We start from the raw sequence: 6000 nt of genomic DNA on the forward strand, positions 1-6000 counted from the left end.
TAGTACATCTAACACTCCTCTCCCCCGCACTTCTGCTGTCCAAAGGAGTATCTGTTGCTCCTTCATCCAGAGTGTAGACATCCTAAAACAGGAGGTGTGATACTGGCCAAATCACCAGGTGAAAACAGAGGGAAAAGAACCTAAAAAAAGAAAACTAATGCAAGCACCACATCTAATGATTGCTAAGCTGCAATATATTACATTTTTGGTTTCAAGTTTAATACTTCTTTATTAAAGTCTCTGATTCCCACGTGCCAAGTGTCTCATCCAATAATCTCTTTAGTGATTTTAGGGGCAATGTATAGGCACATACTTACTGGAAAAAAAACTGTGAAAAAAACTGCTGAATGTGGCTACAATGGATTACATAAAGTTCAAATTTTGGAAAAAATTAGTTTGGCAATGTTTCATGTACAGCATTCATCATTTCGTTTTTAAATGCACTTATTGCCATTGGCATGTGCTGTCTGTTCATTAATATCTTGGTCTTATTGTTCAATTAAATGGATTTCAGCTGTACACTTTTTCTGCACTGAGTCCTAGTTATATTGTGTTATGATTTTGACTTTTTCTTTGTAGCCCCTTTTGTTAAACTTGTCATAAAACCCAATTGTACAACATTCTGTGTTCTGCCTGATACTTTTCTTTATGCTGTAGTTAGTTACAAATACCAATCAACCACTTGCCGACCGCCCGCCGCAGATATACTGCGGCAGGCTGGCTAGCCTGCACTCCTGGGGGTGCGTCCGCCCCCATTAGATTAGACAGTGGAGAAGCTGATCCACGGGGCGGCGGCCATGATAGCCTCCGGGCACCCGCGATCGCTCCCTGTGGAGAGAGATCGGCGGTCTGCTGTTGTAAACACAGCAGACCGTAGTGCTCTCTGGAATGAACACAGAGCGCCTGTGATCCTTCTATTTAGGATAACAGGTTTCTGTGTTGATTCCACAAGTCCCTCCCCCATGCAGTTAGAAAACACTCCCCTAGGCTCATACTTAACGCTTTGATCACCCCTGGGTTAACCCCTTCCCTGCCAGTGTCATTATTACAGTAACAGTGCATATTTTTAGCACTTATTACTGTAGTAATGTCACTGGTCCCCCCAAAAGTGTCAAAAATGTCAGTTAGGAGTCCGATCTGTCTGCCGCAATGTCGCAGTCCCGCTAAAAATCACAGATCGTCGCCATTACTAGTAAAAAATAAATAAATAAATAAAAATGACATCAATGTTTCCCCTAGTTTGTGGACCCGATAACTTTTGTGCAAACCAATCAAAATATGCTTATTGTGATTTTTTTTTTTTTACCAAAAATACGTAGCAGAATGCAAATTAGCCTAAAAGGATTAAAAAATGTGATTTTAAAATTTATTTATTTTTTGGGAATGTTATATAGCAGAAAGTAAAAAATATTGTTTTTTTTTTCCTCAGAATTGTCTTTTTTTATTTATAGCGCAATAAATAAAAATATCAGAGGTGATCAAATACCATCAAAAGAAAGCTCTATTTGTGGGGAAAAAAAAGGACATCAATTTTATTAGGGTACACCTCAAATTGTCAGTTAAAATAATGCAGTGCTGAGGCGCAAAAAATGTCATGGTCATTAATCTTCCGGTCCAGAAATGGTTAAAGTGATTGAAAAGTGTTGCTTTTTTTCTATTAAAATTCCAAACATATTATACTTACCTTCTCTGTGCAGCAGTTTTACACAGAGCAACCCAGATCCTCCTCTTCTCGGGTCCCTGGCTGGAGCTCCTAGCCCCTCCCTCCTGTTGAGTGTCCCCACAGCTTGCTATGGGGGCACTCGAGCCGAACTGCAGCTTTGTGTATCCATTCAGACACGGAGCTGCCATTCGGGCCACGCCCCCTCTCTCTCCTGATTAGCTAGCTGTGTTTGATTGACAGCAGCAGGAGCCAATGGCCCATCTGCTGTGTCTCAGCCAATCAGGAGAGAGAGACTCCTGGATGGCTGAGGCACTCGTGGACATTGCTGGATAGAGAGGGGGCTCAGGTAAGTATTAGGGGGGCTGCTGCACACAGAAGGCTTTTTATCTTAATGTATAGAATGCATTAAGATAAAAAAAAAAAAAACTTCTGACTTTACATCCCATTTGAGGTTTAGCTAAGTCAGTTAAAAATCCACTTAACCCAAACATAGCTTTGAACCCTATTAAAGTCCATAGGAGCCAAATCTTGTTACTTTTTTTCTGGCATTTTTCCAGATCAGTTTGCAAGCTTTTGGTCAAAATGGCATGAATAGCTGGGAGATACCATCCATGCAAAAAAATAAATAAATAAAATAAAATAAAATACAGTCCAATGGGGAGAGGATCTTGTAATGTGGCTTAGCAGGAAACATTAAAATACAAAAGTTCTTTAACCACTTTTGGACCAGAAGATTTTCCCCCTTAATGACCAGGCCATATTTTGTACCCAAATAAAATTGATGTCCTTTTTTCCCGCAAATAGAGCTTTCTTTTGGCGGTATTTGATCACCTGTGCGATTTTTATTTTTTGCGCTATAAACAAAAAAAGAGCGACAATTCTGGAAAAAAAAAAAAAAACAATTTTTTTTACATTCTGCTATATAACATTCTCAAAAAAAAAAAATGTAAAAATCCAATTTTCTTACCATTTTAGGCCAATTTGTTTTCTGCTACATATTTTTGGTAAAAAAAAATCGCAATAAGCGTATTTTGATTGGTTTGCGCAAAAGTTATCGCGTCTACTAACTACGGGAAAGATTTATGTCATTTTTATTGCTTTTTTTTACTAGTAATGGCGGCGATCTGCAATTTTTAGCAGGGCTGCAACATTGCGGCGGACAGATCGGACCCTTAACTGACATTTTTGACACTTTTGGGGGGACCAGTGACATTACTACAGCAATCAGTGCTAAAAATATGCACTATTACCGTAATAATGACACTGGCAGGGAAGGGGTCAACATTGTGGGTGATCAAGGGGTTGAATGTGAGCCTAGGGGAGTGATTCTAACTGTGGGGGGGTGTGGCTTGTGAAATGATCATAGAGACCTGTGATCCTATATAGAAGGATCACAGGGGCTCTGTGATCATTCCAGATAGAAGAACTGTCAGCTGTGTTTTCAACAGCTGACCGTTCTTCTCTCTCAGCGAGAGCGATCGCGGGCGTCACGCAGCATTCGGAGACGCCTGACCCATGTATCCGTGTATGTTGCCGAGTGGGCCCCCTAGCTGCCTGCACGTGACTGACGTAGGTCTACGTCGGTTTGCGCAGGAGATCCACCCTGCCGCAGTAAAAAGGCGGGGGGTGGTCGGCAACAGGTTAAATAAAGAAGTACTCCTTTAAAGCTGCTAAATGTCAGATCCCTGTTGACTTGGGTTTGCCAACAAAGCACTACCGCCTCTAAATGACAGATCCCTGCTGGCTTGTTTGTAAACCCTTGCCTTGCGTCGTGACCATATTTAGATATTAATGTGACCCACCACTGTGTTTACATTTCAGCAATGCCAGGGAGCTGTCATTTGCAAAGTAAGTAGTTGCAGGGCAGCAATATTGAGGCGGTGGGTCAACATTTTCGGGCAACACTCGTCGTGATTGGTATGGATCAACATCATTAGACAACGTAATTGACATTATATTTTTTCAGTAAAAGTTTTTTAGTTTTTCTTTTGCTATTTATTATATAAAATTGGTCCAGTTTGCTCTAACAGGGTAAAAAAGTTCCTGATCTTCTTAAGCAATTGGATATTACCTGGATCAACAACCTCTGTTATTATTTATAAATGTTAATATTGAGGTGTATTCTGTGAAGTTAGTAATGTATTACACATTTTTAAAACAATCAGCTCAGCAAAACTAGCTCCTAAGTGTCGGTTCACACTCATCCGACCCGACTTCGGGCGACTAATGCCGTCTCCCATGCACCTAATGAAACATAATGGAAGTCAATGCAAGTCGCTCCGACTTTGCAAAAAAAAGGTGCAGGAACCTTTTTCTAAGTCGGAGCAACTTGAGTCGCTCCTATTAGAACGGTTCCATTGCACAGCATGGACCGCTACTTGTCAGGCGACCAAGTCTCCTGACAAGTCGGAACAGTGTGAAACGGCAGTAAGAAACTCTATTCAATATTTTACAGCTACTGCTGTGACTTTGTATCTACCAGTAAATTGAACTGTATACTGTAAACTTGATACTTATATCAAACAATGTCACCTTCGTTCTAAGCTATCATCTGAGTCCTGATTTGGACTGCATTTATGGTTCAAACTAGAAGATCAGCCTAATGTGACTACCATGGCTTCCTTCATAGATACAGTGAAGCGAATGTGCATAGCCACCCGAGGGCAGGAAGTGAGGTTTTTTTTTTTTTTTTTTTTGCAGGATCAGAGTAAAGATAAAGGATAAAAAAAAGGGGGCCAAAAATAAACTTCAAAGAAGAAAACTAATGCAGCTCTGGATTGGTAAACTGTAGTATATAACTTTTTTTATTTTTGGGTTTGAATGGATTAAAAATTCATCAAAGTAATTTGTTTTTCTGTTTCTTGGGTTCTTTGTTTTTTCATGTAAATGTAGTGCAAAGTAAAAATCAGGCAGACATCCTTACATAGGCTTACTTGTAATCTATTAAACGGAATGACTTTCACAGAGCTTCTATTGATGTATCCATGATCCATGATGAAGACCCTCCACACTCCACATGGAAATAATGGGTCTGAAGGTATTGCACTTAGACCTTGAGCTTTGACACTGTTATAAAGCAAAATTCTGAATTAATTAGACCTGATAATATGGGACTCTCCTTAAAGTATACAAAGGTCAGGCAGGTGTGGACTTTGCTCCAAATCACAAATTCCCAAGAAGATAGTACATGAGTAACTAGAGATGTCAATGCAGTAATTTGATCATGATTTTATTTAACTACTACAGTAAACGTGTGACTGGAAAATTTTACACCAAGATTAAATTGTAAAAGAATAGTCCTTGGAATGGGTAGGCATAAAGACGTCATGTACATTGGCATAAACGGTATTTGCAACAGCTCTGGGCAATCCTTTTGAATCTCGGTTTACTCAGTTGTTACTTTTTTACTTTTCAATTTGTTAAATGTTAAATGTTTAGTACATTTGTCTATAATGTTGTATAAACAAACAGTGACTCCTGAACTTTTGTGGTATAAATCTAGGTACCCAAAATTTTCTCAGATTTAGATCCTATAGATACACCATAGGCAGGGCAGACACTACCGCTAGGCAAACTAGGCAGCCGCCTAGGGCCCAGCCATTGCCATAGGGAGGGAGGAGGTGAGGAAGCATCCATCAAAAGTGACAAGCTGACAAGCTGGGAAGAACGAGCCAATGGAAGAAAGGTATTGACGAGCCGATGGAAGAAAGGGTGTGAGGAACCGACAGAAGAAAGGGTGTGAGGAGCCGGCAAAAGAAAGGTGTGATGGGCCAGCCAGCTGCAGTAGCAAGACTGGATGACAAGGCTGTTTGTGACAGAAGTAACAGTTGATGGGAGAAGTATGTGAGGAGCTGGCTGGCCACGGTGGCAGGGATGGATGACAGGGCTGTTTTTAACAGGAGCGAGAGTGATGCTGACTGTGAGAACGGGAGTTTTACAGGGGGGGGGGGGGAGAGAAGAACACTGAAACAGCGCTGCAGGAGCAGAGATTATGCAGCAGCGATGCTGGAGTGATGCTGGCGGGGTCGGGAATAAAACTGTGGTAGCACAAGAACACTGGGTGGTGGAGAGGGAATCCTGTTTGCTGTTGGGTAGGAAGAGGATGGTGGTGAAGGCTGTTGGGGGGGCACATTGAAAGGGGAGAATACTGACCAGACAGAAGGATGTCTGAGTGTCAGCTATGCTAGCTGAGGCAGCTAACTTGACAGGTGGGTGTGACCAAAGAGGTTGATAGATGTGGGGGCGGGCTGTTTGGAGGATATGGCGAGGATAATAGGGATATGTGAAAGGGGTATGTGACCTAATGGGGGAGAGTTTGAACTGCATTACAAGAGGAA

Source organism: Pelophylax lessonae (assembly GCF_965119305.1).
Source record: "Pelophylax lessonae genome assembly, chromosome: 1".
NCBI classification, from domain to species: Eukaryota; Metazoa; Chordata; class Amphibia; order Anura; family Ranidae; genus Pelophylax; species Pelophylax lessonae.